Here is a 15396-nt window from a genome sequence, read left to right on the forward strand (position 1 = left end):
TGTCTGTTTAATAACTCCTCCTTTGTCGTTTTTGAGTGTAGATGAGATTAAGGTTCTAAATCTCAGTTTCGACCAGCCAGAATCCGGGAGTTGGTCGAAACTTGGGATTTTTTCCCAGCCAATTCAAGTTGGTGGTTTCAAGGCCCATAATTTTTTTTTAGCTCTGGTTTTTTCTATATTGCCTATTTTTGACATTCTAAACACAATGCATGAACTATTTTCACAAAAATAAAAACCACTCAAATTGTACTTGTGGTTATCGACCCAAGTGTACTAGTGTACGCTGAATGATCTTGTACTGTGTACTAAGAATCATAGTTGTCAAGGGCGACACTTATTTATGCCTAACACTTACCTGCTAAGGTTGGCAGGCAGGGGTCTTCTAGAGAGCTTAATCCTGCATTGTTTTGGTCTTGTGGCTACGCCAGCCAAGATTGCTCGCCCTCTCCCAGTTTATTGGTGTCCCCTGTTCTTTTTTGTTAAGCTTAATGTGGATGGGGCTTGTCTGGGCAACCCTGGATATGAGGAGGGGGGGGGGGGGGAGGAGTTATTAGGAATACGGGTGGAGCTATCCTGGCAGCTTTCTCAAACTTTTATGGGATGTGCACTAACTCAATAGCTGAGCTGAGGGCTTTAAGAGATGGCCTACGCCTGTGCCAGGAGCTGGGTTTCAAGGATGTGGTGGTAAATTCAGATTCTGCCTCCACGGTTAGACTGGTAAATCAGAAGAGGTGTAGCCTGTGGAAGGGGTGGTGTTGGTTTAATGAGGTTTTGGTGTTGATTGCTTCGACAAGGGCTACGGTGGCTTTTGCCTTTAGGGAGAGCAATAGGGCAGCTGTTTGTTTGGCCAAGCGGGCTTGTGAAACTGGGTCTTCTGTCACTTTCCAACCTGACAATATGCCTTTGGGTGCTTTGCAAGGTATTATTAGGGAGGATAGGGAGGGCCTGCCGGTGCTTAGGATATAGATTGTCTTTCACAATGTCTTTGTTGTAAGGGTGGGCTAGGCTCGGTCTTAGAGTTTGAGAGCTTTGCTGTTTGGGCTGGGGTTAGGTGGAATGTCCCCCCCTGTATTCTTTATTCTTTGCTGAATTAATAAAAGTTTTGGGGCTGGCCTGGGTCCCAGGGAAGTTCGGGTTAAAAAAAAAATGTTTTTATACTTGTTATTTCATTTACTTAAGATATTATTCCTGAATAAGCAAATGCTCCCCTACTTGAATCCAATAAAAATAGTTAAAAAAATGAATTCCATAAGGGTATAAAGTCAACCCCCCAGTTCACGAACAAAAACTGGATTTTTTGGCGGTAAGTGCAATTTTCAACTTTTAAATGTTGGGGGTTTTCTCAAATCTATAAGTTCCATAAATCTTAATATGATAAAACATTGCTAAAACCAAAAGAGCGGTAAAATATTCATTTGTTTTGGTGTTTAAAAAAATATTTTCATTCAGAGCGATTATGACAACATTCGCACACACCAAATGAGGTTTGACCGAAACATAAATCCTTTGGTTTGCGCGAATGCTGCCAAAATCGCTTTGAATGAAAATATTTTTTTAAATATCAAAACAAATGAATATTTTGAAGGAGTTCTTGACTCAATCTTTTAGCTAGGAATCCTTTCGCCGTTATATCATACTGGGTACATCAGAGAAGCACCATTACCCCGTGTGCAAGTTGATCCGGGATCGACAGTAAATGTCAAACCGCTGAAAGCATTCGCCTTCCTCGAAATCCCGCAGATCGACAAAAATGCAAAATGTGAGGTGCGCACGTTAGGTTCTGGTGGTGTAGGCTAGGGTTTGGAGTTTTGTGATCTGCGTGATGGAGGGTCCCCCTCCTCGGGAGGAGCACCCACATGATCCTTCTCGTCGTGGGGTCATCTCGGATGGGTCTGCTCCCTCCTTCGCGACAGTAGTGTCTTGCTCGTTGGCCCCATCTTTCTCTGCAAAACCCCAAGTAGACATCTCTTTGAAGCAGCCATCGTTATACTACGGAGAGCCTGCGGTGTTCTTCTCGAAGGAGGAAGTCGATCTCTCAGAGAAGGCTTTCTCGACTTTTCTGATCGCCAAATGCAGCCATGGAAGACCTTCCCTTCACGCGATTCAGTCCTTCCTCCAAAAAATCCTTTTTGTCCAGGGTCATGTGGTGGTCTCGACTTTGGACAGGCATAACGTTTTGCTACGGTTCTCGGCGATGGTAGACTTCGTGAAGGTATGGCTAAAGGAGCAAGTGTACATTCAGTGGTTTCTTTTTCGGTTCCTAAAGTGGACGTCTTCCTTCGTTTCTGGTTGGGAGTCACCCCTGGTTCCTGTGTGGATCTCGCTGCCGGGCCTGCCCATTAATTTCTACCAAGGAAATTTCCTGGCTTCAATTGTTGGTGCAATAGGGAAGCTATTGAAGGTAGATGGCGCAACTGCTGCTGTTACAAGGACAGTGGAAGCTAGGTGTTGCGTGGAGGTTGATCTCAGGCGTGAGCTGCCGTCAAAGGTGTGGATCGGGTGTGGAGCAGAGGGCTTCTACCAGAGGGTGGTTTATGAGAAGCTGCCTGTGTACTGCGCTATGTGTTCAAAGTTGGGCCATGTGAAGGAAGTATGCAGGAAAGCTCGAAATTCAGGAGGGGCTGCAACTCAGCCGGTAGTCACTGCGAGCTTGTGGGAACAGCGTGAGGAGGGTTTAGCGCTCCTTGCTCAGACAGGAAAAAGGGACAGTAATGGAGTTTATGTTCCGGCTGGGGAAGGAACTTCATGGGAAGAGGGGAGGAGGCCGTTGATGACTGCCCAGCGATAAGGACCTCAACGACGATCTGGCCTGTGGAGGGCCGGAGGCAACCTGGTGCCATTGCAGCAACCAGGGAGGGTGCGATGGGTGGTGTTGAGGAGGATCGTAGTGCGATTCCGGTGAGTGTCCCGACCAGTACAATGCCAAGGGTGGCCGAGGAAGGAATGGCAGTAGGGATTGTTGAGCTGCCAGCACCGGAGGTGGTGACGGGGGTTCAGCCTTTTGAGGGGGTTGTTATTCCCTTAGAGGAGGCTCCAATCAGTAATGCTGGAGTTGTCATTGATGGGCAGTGTGAGTTGGGTAGTGAGGTGGGGTTGGAGATGCAATCTCAGGAGGACTTAGGGGTGCTTGAAGGTGTCTCGGAGTGGGCTGCCAGGGGGTCAGATGCTAGTGGAGGTTGTTCGCAATCTGCAGGGGAGCTCTCTGTAGTTTTATTTCGACATAGGGATCTGGCTAGGCGCACCAGGGACGATTCCCAGGTAGAGGAGCTGCCTGCTCCCACTTTGGACCATGAGGCCCTGTTGGAAAGTTTTTGAAGATTCAACGTTGTGCTCGAAAGCAGAGTTCGACGAACAGTTGAAAGACTGGGGGAGGAGAATAGACAGCCTTCGGGGGCGCGGGCAGGGAGACGTACAAGGCAGGTGTCTACTCGTGCTACGCTGCTCGGGGCAGAAAAGTTTTACAAGAGGAAGAAAATCAGGAAGACAAGGCGGGGTAGGCCAGCTAGGGTGGAGCTAAACCAGCGTATCACAAGGTCCATGGGATCGGTAGAGCCAATCCAAACTGTTTCCCAATGAATTGCTTGTTTTGGAATGCTCGAGGAATAGGAAACAAGCCAACTTCAAGGCGGCTGAAAGCTTTAGTGAGTCAGCACAAGTTTGATGTGGTTGCAATTACAGAACCTGAAGCGCAGAAGACTAAGGGCCAGAAGGTTATGAGAAGGGTTGGGTTGGATTCCATGCATATCCAGGATAAATTGTGGATTTTTTGGAGGGGGTCTGTGCAGGTAACAGTGGTGGAGGAGCACAACCAGTATGTCACTCTTTGGTGTGTTGATGCAGGGGTGGGAAGGTTTTTCATTTCTTTTGTGCATGGGCTGTGCACGACAGCTGAGAAGAGGGAGTTGTGGTCTAGCTTGGACGCTTTCTCCAGATCTATTGCTGAGCCTTGGGCGGTAGGGGACTTTTTATTCTTGTAGAGGAGGTGCTTAGCAGGGGTTTAAAGGGATTGTTTGTTGATGGCCTGGCAGCCTCTTATAGGCTTCCAAGGGGATGTCCAGGAATTTCACATAGTCTCTTTGCGGATGATACCATTATTTTTTCCAGGGGATTGAAGAGCTCGCTCAAGCAGATTATGGGCTTCATCACCAGGTATGAAGGGTTCTCTAGCCAGCTGGTTAATAGGCAGAAGAGCTGCTATGTCCTGGGCGATAAAGCTTCGATGGCTGCAGCACATATAGCGGGGGTGGTAACTGGGTTCCCCAGGAAGTCCCTTCCGATCACCTACCTTGGAGCCTCCCTATGTTCGGGAAGAATGAAGATTAACCTCTTTGATGGGCTAATACGGAAGATCAGAAGTAAGGTGGCAGGGTGGAAGGGTAGGTTGCTGTCCTCTGGAGGCCGTGTGACGCTCTTGAAGCATGTGCTCTCTTCCATTCCAATTCATGTCTTGGCTAGTCTGGACCCTCCGAAAGCGGTCTTACGCAATTTGTACAAGATCTTTGCTGACTTCCTTTGGGGCAGCTCTGAATGGGGCAATCGTAGACACTGGGTAAGCTGGAAGAAGGTTTGTAGGCCTATGGCAGAAGGGGGTCTTGGTGTTAGACTGCTACAGGATGTGGGGACTGCTCTCAGGTTGAAAGGGTTTTGGAGGGTTTTGTCTGAGCAAACACTGTGGAGTGAATTTTTCAAGGCCAAGTACTTCAAAATTTGCATGTCACCTTGGCAGGGCGGATTGGGACATGGTCTAAGTCCTGGCGTAGCACCATGGAGTTCAAGGGGTTTGTTATGGATAGGTCCAGGTGGTTAATTGGGGTTGGAAACATCTCCTTCTGGCTGGATAACTGGGTGGGAGTTGGCCCTCTCATAGACTTCGTGGATAACAGCTTGCTTGTGGATGTGACCCTGAGTGTTAAAGATGCAGTTAATGAGGAGGGGGCCTGGAAGGAGGAAATCCTAAACCTCATCGTTTCAGAGGCAATCAGGGATAGCATCAGGTCGGGGGACTTTACGCTCTCTAACAGTGATGACTTGTTGGTTTGGACTCCAGTGAGTAATGGTCGTTTCTCCTCTAGATCAACATGGAATGAAGTCAGGCAGAGGGACCCTGATAGATCCTTTGCTAAATGGATCTGGAATCAATCGGTGCCTTTGAAAGTGGGGTTTTTTGTGTGGCAGCTTCTTGTTGGTAAAATTCCCACTGATGATGCTCTTATGGCCCTGGGCATCCCCTTAGCATCAAGATGCAATTGTTGTGGACAGCCAAGGAGGGAAACTGTAGACCACTGTTTGGGTGCTGGCGGAACGGCAACGAAGGTGTGGAAGTGTTTCTCACGGCTTTTGGACATCCCTTTTTTGCCCACACAGGAAGTCAGAAGTCGGATTTTATTCTTGCAAGGCGCAGGAAGTCACAAGAGCCTCAGTGACTACATCATTGGCATTTTCCCGGCGCTGCTTGTCTGGGAGCTTTGGAAAGAGAGGAATAACAGAAGGCATGAGGAGAAACGTCGTAGTGCAGCCTCCATCATTGAGCATATCAAGGGATGGGTAAGGGAGGTTCAGTATCCCCCTAAGATTGGTGGATTGGGGTCCCCTAGGGATACCTTAATTCTCCAGTGGTTTGGTCTAGTGACCCCTCGGGCAAGGTTGAAACAACCCCTTCCGATCTATTGGCGTTCCCCTTTGCGGTCTGTGAAATTAAATGTTGATGGAGCTTGTAAAGGAAACCCGGGGCTTGGTGCGGGAAGAGGGGTGATTAGGGACCACGATGGTGTGGTGCTAGTAGCCTTTGCAAATTTCTATGGAGAGTGCACTAATGCCATAGCGGAGCTCAGAGCTTAAAGGGATGGCTTGAAATTATGCCAGGAGCTAGGACATGCAGACGTGGTGGTAAACATAGTTCAAAATCTCGCGATATTTCGGCGATATTTCGCCAAATTTCGTATATCTCGAGCTGTCCGAGATACGATACCAATCCGAAATGGAAAAATACAATATTTTGACGATATCTCGTGAGATATCGACGAAATATCGTGGACTCACGATATATCGCGAGATATTGAAAAAATCACTAAAAGTGTCATGTGCAATATTTCGAATATTTCGGAAATTTCGGTCATCTCGTTTCGGAAATTTCGGTAATTTCGGTAATCTCGTTTCGAAAATTTCGGAAATCTCAGTCATTTTGGCATTTTACACCCATAGGAAAATACCATATTTCGACGAAATTTCGGTATCTTGGAAATTTCGGTCAGACCGAAACACCGAAACGAAACGAGATTTAGTACCATGGTGGTAAACTCCGACTCGGCTACTACTGTAAGTATGGTCAGCCTCAAGAGATGTAACTTATGGAAAGGATGGTACTGGTTCCAGGAGATTTTGGCACTGGTCATTCAGACTCGGGCCACAGTGTCCTTCGCCTTTCGGGAAAGCAACAGAGCGGCAGATTGGCTGGCTAGAGAAGCTTGTGATACAAGCGCGTCTCGCACTTTCTTCCAGGACAGCCTGCCTGGGGGGAGCTTTGCAAGGATCATTAGGGAAGACAAGGCTGGGTTGCCGGTGTTCAGGTCCTAGCGGGTCTACTGTTTGCTTGTATGGGCTGGTCCAATGAGGTCGTACTTGAGTGTTTATATGATCGGGAAAGGGGTAAGGCGGGATGTCCCCCCCCCTTTTTATATTCTTTGATTCTTTGAATTGTTTAATAAAACTCTAGGGGCTGCCCCGGGTCCCAGTTAAGTTTGGGTTAAAAAAAAAAAAGGGTGTTCGCAGATTAACTGAGGTAGCTCGCACAGAAATTACTTCATGGGGGCTCATGACTACTACGACCTATGGGTCTTCGACGAGTTCCACGAGCCCAGCGCGGATAGCGGAGTGATTGGAGCCATAGAGGAGGGAACGGCCTTCACGAATACGATGTTAAAGGTATAGGGGCGCACGTAGGGAGTGCATAGGGAGCGTGTAGGGAGCGTATAGTGCTCTTGTTTTATTTGATTGTACTGTCATTGATTTGAATTGACCGACTCAGTGAACGTCTTTCAATGCTTTATTTCTTAGCTTAGTTCTCCCTGGTTTATTAGATCTTTTAAGCTTAAGCTTCTCTGCTCTGAAAAAGCAGTCTTGTTGTCTTTTGGAAACCCATATCAAAGAGCCTAATTCGGTAAAAATCCTAAGCTCCATTGCCCCTGGTTGGTCTCTCCTTTCAAACTACTCCCACCACACCAATGGCCGAATTTGGATCTTATGGGACCCCAGTAGAATCTCCATCTACCTTGCTTCTTCTTCCTCTCAGTTCTTGGATTGCCTGGGTCACTTTTCCTTTTGACTTCTTGGTGGTTTATGCTCACAATTGTCCTACTCAAAGGACTTCCCTATGGGCAGATCTCAGGTCTATTGTTAACCATATTGGTTCCCAACCTTAGGGGTTGGGAGGAGACTTTAATATCATCAGATACAGCCATGAAAAACTGGATGGGGATCATATAGATTCCGAAGCTATGAATTCTTTCAATGAGTGTATTAAGGATATTGGTGCAAATGATCTCAGATGGACTGGTTTCCCCCTTACTTGGAGCTACAAAAGGGCTGGAAACAACCGCATTGCTTGTAAGCTGGACAGAGTGATTGTCAATGAAGAGTGGCTAGCTTCTTTCCCTTCCTCTCAGGCCTTCTTTGATGACCCAGACATCTCAGATCACTCCCCCATCTCCCTAGCCATTAAACATTTCAAATACTTTGACATGTGGTCCTCTCATCCAACCTTTTGCCAGTTGTTCAAGAAGCTTGGGATAAGCCTGTTTTTGCCTTCTCCACTCCTCTCATTGCTTTCTCAAAGAAGCTCAAAAAATGTTAAGGCTGCCCTCAAAGACTGGAATCTCAATATTCTTGGCAACATTACTCACCAACTTGCAGAGTGCAAAGATAGGCTTGCTTTCATACAGGCTCAGATGCAGTCAGATTTTCTTAATGGTTCTCTTGCTATTGAAGAGAAAGAGGTTTCCATTCAGCTCTCCTCCTTGCTTGCTAGGGAAGAAAGCTTTCTAAAGCCAAAATCGAGAATCAAGGGGTTAGACTTGGGAGATTCAAATTCTGCTTATTTTCATTGTTCTGTGAAAGCTAGAGTTAATGCTAATTCCATTGTTCAGCTCTCTCACCCAGATGGCTCTATTGCCAATACAGTTAAGGACATTAAAGACTTGGCTGTCCAGCATTTCAAAGGCATTTTCTTTGGTTCTCAAGGGGATCATTATCCCATTCCGAATCACTTGCTCAACAAGTTCATTGCTCCAGAATATTATGCTTCTTTGTGTTCCATTCCGAAAGAAGATGAAATTGTGGAAGCTATTCACTCCCTCAAGGTAAATGGTGCTTCAGGTCCTGATGGATTTAGTATGGGATTTGTAGAAACCGCTTCCTCTAAAAGGCCGACCTTATAGGAAAGGGAGGAAACAATATGTATATCATACAGGAGCTCTAACACGGCGGACTATCCAAAGGGGGACACGGGTGGATAAATAATTTTTTAACACCTGCCCGCTCCTAGGGGGACTCGATACCATGGCCCCTGCCTGCTCTGATACCATGTAGAAACCGCTTCCTCTAAAAGGCCGACCTTATAGGAAAGGGAGGAAACAATATGTATATCACACAGGAACTCTAACACGGCGGACTATCCAAAGGGGGACACGGGTAGATAAATAATTTTTTAACAGGATTCTTCGTAGTTGTTTGGGATATCATCAAATCAGACCTTATTGCTGCCATTGAGAGCTTCTTCTTCAACCCGAGTCAAATCAAAGAGATCAATCACACTTTCCTCTGTCTCATCCCGAAAAAGGAAAGACCAATTGCTATGAATGATTTCAGACCCATTGCTCTTTGCAATCTGCTTTACAAGTTTATTGCCAAGATTCTTGCTCGAAGACTCTAAAGTGTTGGGGATCTCTTGGTCAGCGATAACCAAACGGCATTTATCCCTGGCAGGAATATTTCTGACAACATCCTTTTGTGTCATGATATTGTCAGAGGGTTTGATAGGAAAAACCATTCTCCCTCTTTTCTCATGAAGATTGACATCCACAAGGCCTTCGATTCTCTAAGGTGGGATTTTATTGCTCAAGTGATGACTAAGATGGGATTCCCTTTGGTCTTTGTTAACTGGATTAGCTCTTGCATCTCTTCCCCAAAGTTCTCAGTTTTGGTCAATGGTAGCCCAGCAAGTTATATTGGAGCTGCTGTGGGGATTCGGCAAGGCTGCCCTCTTTCCCCTTACTTGTTTGCTCTTGCTTTGGAAATCCTCTCCAGAGAGATTCAATTGTGCACTGATTAGCAGCTCATCTCTCCTATGCCCAAGTGTAAAGCCCTCAAGCTTACTCATTTGGCCTTTGCGGATGATCTGATGATATTCTCTAAGGCCTCGGTTGCCTCTCTTAAGTCCATTTTGCTCTGTCTTCAGCATTTCCATAAGCTTTCGGGCCTCCGCATCAACCCCTCCAAGTCTTTTATATTTTTTGTTGGGGTTTCAGAGATAGACAAATTTGCCTTCCTTGAGAAATCTGGTTTCCTTGAGGGCCAGCTTCCAGTCAAATATTTGGGGATCCCTTTGATTCCGGCAAGGCTTTCTGCTCACCGCTGCACCCCTATGCTGGATCTGATCCGGAAGAGGCTTCAACTTTGGAAAAGCAAACTTCTCTCCTATGCAGGCAAGTTGGTCCTTATTAAATCAGTTTTGGAGGCATCATACATCTATTGGTCTGGTATTTATGGCCTCCCTCAATCTACTATCAAGTCCTTGCAAGCTCTTATGGCTTCTTTTCTCTGGAAGGGTAATGATTCCTCTCGGATCCTCCACCCCTTAAGTTGGGTTACTTTTTGCCTTCCCAAGAAGGAAGGAGGTTTAGGCATCAGAAAAATCAAAGAAGTGAACTCAGCGAGTATCATTAAGCTTATCTGGAAGATTGCTTCCAAGAAGAAAAGCATTTGGGTTGATTGGATTTATTCGGGGCCCCTGCGCCATGACTCTATTTGGACTGCCTCAGCCTTGTCCGATGCTTCTTGGGTCTAGCGCAAAATTTTTGGTAGCCGCCACCTGGTTCTTCAGGTCATTCGCTCCCAGATTGGTGATGACCTCTCTTCATATCTTTGGTTGGACAATTGGCACCCAATGGGAATTCTTCTTCACTTGGTCACCCCGAGAACCATTTATGCCTCGGGTCTCTATAGGCTCTCTTTGGTGGCCGATATCCTTAATCAAGATGGCTGGGCCTCCCCCCCGCCCTCTGCCTCTGCTCTTAACCTTATTTGGAATGAGCTCCCCTCCATTCCAAGAAGGTCTGCGGCAAGAGGTGACTGTGTTTATTGGTCGTCAAATAGCTGTTGGTCCTTCTCCTCCAAAGCGGCTTGGAATTTTATTCGTCTGAAAGGCTAGTTGGTTCCTTGGCGTAAGCTTCTTTGGTTCAAGCATCACATTCTTCGTCACTGCTTCACGGCTTGGAGAGTCTTCGACAACTGTCTTCCAACTCAAGCCTTTCTCCGCAGCCGCCAAATCTTAGTTTACCCTGCCTGTTGCCTTTGCTAGAACATTGCTGAAGACTTGAACCATCTTTTCTTTGATTGCCCTACTGCAACTGCCATCTGGAAGGGTATTCTAATCAAGTGCTGGCCTGCCCATAGAAGAATTCTCCCTTTCTCTAAAGAGTGGATTTGGATTGATATGACCTATGCTAGCTCCTCTATTTGTGATTTGGTCGGGAAGATGGCGTTTTGTGCAACTCTCAACCATATTTGGATGGAGCGCAATATCAGGAAATGGACCTCCAACTCTCGATCTTACCAGAAGATTTGGGATTCCATTTCTTTTGAAATTAAAGCAAAGTTATCTCTATTTCCTCCTTCCAGTTGCTTAGACACCCCAAGGAACAGGCTCATTGTTGATTCCTGGGGTCTCTCTAATGTTTCTTTTGTCGCTTCAGCCTCCCTTAGCTAAGCCTTTGACTGGCTGTCTTTTTCTTTTTTCCCTTCGGGGTCCTTGTAATTCTTTTTTCTCTTCTCTTTTGGTAATGAATTTATTTATTCACCCAAAAAAAAAAAAGCAATCTTGTTTAAGCGCATGGTTGACAGCCAATCTCACTTCACGCAGCACAGCGCCTTGCTATTTGCATTCATCCTTTTAACTTACTGAAGTGAGGAAAGCCACATTGGGGATTGCAAGCCAGGTGGGCAGCGTAGATCTTGTGTGTGTCAATGAAGTGTTTCTGGGGTTGAAAGCACGGGTTGGAAGCTAGCTTTCATTGGTTGGAAAGGTAGAACGAGAACTTCGGCAGCCAGTGGGCAGATCAAGAAAGAGATAGAGCTCTCCCTCTCTGATCTAGAAAGAGTATGGATCTGCTTCTCCAGACTCCTGAGGAGTTGATCAAGAACCTGGACGGGGAAAGGAAAAGAACCGTATAGAACTATTCCAGTATTGGAGGGGCATCAACGAATGAAAGAGTAATGAATTTAATAGAAATAAATATTTCGAATTGTTTGTTGACATGGACAAAGTTAGGGAAACCCTTTGAAAAGATTTCAATATGTCACACCCCGGCCCGGTTAGTAAGGGCAAGGTGTGACCGAATGCCAACTGGCATTCAATCAATCCCCCAGGATCAATTAGTGCAGTACTCCAAATCACAGTTCATAAACACAGTAAATCATTGCAGCGGAAGAGAATAAACAGTAATAATAACAATAATAATAAAGAAATTAGATGATAACTGAGTATTTATATTAAGTGAAACCTGTGATACAATGTATAGTTCTCAAAAGGCACCACAAGTACAAAAGTATAACAGTAACTACATATTATATTTCACAAAAATTTTATAAACACAAAAAGATTAGCCTACTCCATCAGGCCAGATCAAGTGAACACGCATGCATCGCATCCATAGAAGGCTTCATGAACTTCAAACTTTTGCACCGCATGGTCTCCCTCGGTGAGGAAGTCAGAAGCAGTAATATTAACATCATCTGGTTTCTCAAAACCAGCAGCACTATCTGAAAAAGAAGAGGTACCAAAGGGGTGAGCTCCACCGAGCCCAGTAAGGGAAACATGCAACACAAGCATATAGTCCATGATGCATGACCTATATCTAAGAATGCTACTAACATCAATGTCTACCTCTCATGAGGTATAAATGCTACTGTAGTAGGTATGATATTCCCAGTCACGGAATGAACTCATCGGTCTTCCCAAGAATACCACTCTACTATGGTGGGGACCCGCCAGTTCCAGAATATACACATCGGACCCCGACAAACCCCCAGTGATAACCCTACTGTTGTTCCCATTCTGGTATGTACTCATCAGACCTAGGATAGTGAATGACATTTCGGTATTAACCCTTCAGACCTGCCATGGGTTATCCAACACCTTTACCCCTATTAGCAAGGGTCATAGCATTTGGGTTAATGATAGCCTAACCATATGCATTTCTAAACATGATGTCATATGAGGCAGCGAAAGATAGTAATTTAGAGTCCAACATCATTTCTCAACACATCACAATAGATCATAGTAAAACTGTAAAAGTATGCAAATGCAAAAATGAGATGACACCTATAACATGTATATTTCTAATGCAAAGCAAAAGCTATAAAAACTACATGAATATACTATTAGGATGATGGATGTACATGGCAGCCAGCATAAATAAAAATTAAAGAACAAACATTCCAAAGAAAGTCAAAATTCCCTTACCTGATATGATTGACTAGCCTAGGGCAGTAAAACTTCAGTAATCCAATCAGAAACAGTCAAAGACAGGCTAGAACATTCCTCAAATAGAAAAAAAATGTCACATATTAGGGTCAGAAGTGAGCTCAGGTCAAACCCAAGCATTGAGGGGCATTTTGGTCCAAAAATATTGGATCGGATTCAGAGGGCAGAATTGGGGGTTTTGTTGTAGGCTCTGGATCTTGACATGCATGGGTCCAATTTCACTTTTTGGACAATTTCTAAGGTGGGTCAATATAAATTGATGGTTAATTTCAAAAACATATTAAATTTGGGGGTTTGGCCAAATAAACCCAAATTACCATCCTAGGGTTTAATGGAATGTATAATTCAGCTGTAATTTGGTATGTAACATGTAATACACAAGTTACAACAACACCTGAACCATAATTTGGTCCAAGTCAGGGTTAAATCATAGGATTTGGCTAATTAAACCTATTAATTTATGATTTAATGGCTGAAATGGGTTTGGAACCCAAGTAGGGACAAGAGAATAAAGAAGATGAAGAAGAGGACAGCATACAATTCACAGCCTAATTTCATGTCTGAACCACCATTGGGTCCAATTTGGTGTTCTAGGCCTATTCTAAGATGGGTCATGTCCATTTAGTGAATCAATTGCACAATTTAAGTCCAATTTGGGGATTTATCCATTACATCCTAAAACAGGGTTTATAAATTAGTTAATAGAACCAGAAATTGGGTTCAATAGGGGGACAGCCTTAAGGTTTCAGGTGTAGCTGAACAATAATTGACCTAAAACAGTTTAATATAAGCAGAATTTTATTAATAGAAGCTTGGTTTTCTAAGCTTTAAGGGCAGAAATGAGGATTGGGCATGGTTAGGGCTTAGGATTAGAGAAAGAGAAGGTGGGTAGGGATGAAATTAGGGCTGGAAAGGGCTTAGCTGAATCCAGTTCTGATTTCAGTTGCAGGCAGCTTGATGGAGGCAGCAAGGTGACTAATTGCAGTCCAATTTGCCAATTTCAGGTGAAAGGAACCAGCCCCAAAGGAAATCCTCTCTTCCCTTTTCCTGCTCTTTTCTTCTCTTTTCTCCCTAGCTGAATCGGTTTTTGATTCCTTAGTTTAGGATTTGTGATTTATGAATAGTGAAATAACTTATATATAGATAGTGCTTAAGTGAAGGGCTGTTTGCCTAATTAAAGCTAAAATTAGTTTTTAGAAATTAGTTGTTAAATCTGATTTTTAATAGAATTTCGTACCTATTAGTTTATTCTAATTATATAATGATGTCATATGACATCAGGGGTAGTCCAGGTACGGGTAACTATTGAAAATAGGATTCCCCACTGGGGATGTGGGTCCCACTAGGTAAAAATTTACTATTCTACCCCTAGTACAGTAATTAAACAAGAATAGTATACATATAATACATAGATTGGGATTCTTACCTATTTACCAGCCTAGGATATGGTGAGGTTCCGCATATGCTCGACCCAGCAAGTCTGGCATAAGAAATTGATATGCTGGAACCCGGCAAGATTTTCAAACTCAAGGATAGCTAGCTGTCCTGGCTCCTCGGAATCCTCCATAGGTGTGTCAAAGGATTGCTCTGAATCCACCACCGATGCAGCCCACAACATAGAGGCAAGCATAGACACAGACCCAGAACCTGTAGTCACACAAGTTCGAAAAAGTTCAAATTAGTTGAAAATTTTGTGAAAGGTTTCATTAATGCCGGGTCAGGCATTAATGAGCACATTGAACTATCCACGTGGCTGAGAGCCCTCACAGCCCACGCACAACGACGCAATTATCAGGGGCGCACTCTACCACTGAGCTAATAGCGCGTCACCTGAATATACATGCGGTAATGTGCATATCTTAGCAAAAACAAGTCATTTATGGATATTATCGGGAGATCCGTGCAGATCCAGTATAGTCTTTTTTTCGCTCCACAAGGATCAAGATCAAATGAACATTCATTCTCTTTCTGTCGAACGAAGATATATTTCTAAGCTCTTAGTCAATATGATAAAACATTACTAAAACCCAAAAGAGCAGTAAAATATCCATTTGTTTTGATGTTTAAAAAAATATTTACATTCAGAGCGATTTTGAAAAGCATTCGCACACACCGAATTAAGTTTGACCGGTACATCACTCCTTCAATATATTCATTTGTTTAAATATTTTTTAAAAAAAAATTCATTCAGAGCAATTTTGACAGCATTCACATTCACTTGTTTTGATATTAAAAAAAATATGTTCATTCGGAACGATTTTGACAGCATTCGCGCACACCAAAGGAGTTATGTTTCGGTCAAACCTTATTTGGTGTGTGCGAATGCTGTCAAAATCGCTCTGAATGAAAATATTTTTTTAAACATCAAAACAAATGAATATTTTACTGCCTGCATGTGGCTCGCCCGTGCTTTCCGAGGCGCTGCCTGTGACTCAGCATGGGAGAAGGGGGCGGTACTGCACACTTTCGTGTGTAGAGCATTGTTCGGGCAGCGCCTACCAAGCAAAGCTTTCTTAAAGTGGCTGGTCTGGTTCCTTTACGGCGCCCGCCCTTTATTTAGATTAGCTTAAGTTCTGTATCAGAACTGTACAAAAGAACGTGTTAAAAATCAAGGCAGCTATTGGCAGGCAAGCTACCTC

The 15396-nt window shown here is 44.4% G+C and overlaps 1 protein-coding gene across 1 annotated transcript in view; it reads left to right on the top strand.

Moving 5' to 3' along the window:
* LOC122643183 (ABC transporter A family member 1) overlaps positions 1–15396 on the top strand; it is a 148414-nt gene that overhangs the window by 96716 nt on the left and 36302 nt on the right. The gene's annotated exons all lie outside the window — the stretch shown is intronic.

Source organism: Telopea speciosissima, chromosome 10, assembly GCF_018873765.1.
Source record: "Telopea speciosissima isolate NSW1024214 ecotype Mountain lineage chromosome 10, Tspe_v1, whole genome shotgun sequence".
NCBI lineage: Eukaryota > Viridiplantae > Streptophyta > Magnoliopsida > Proteales > Proteaceae > Telopea > Telopea speciosissima.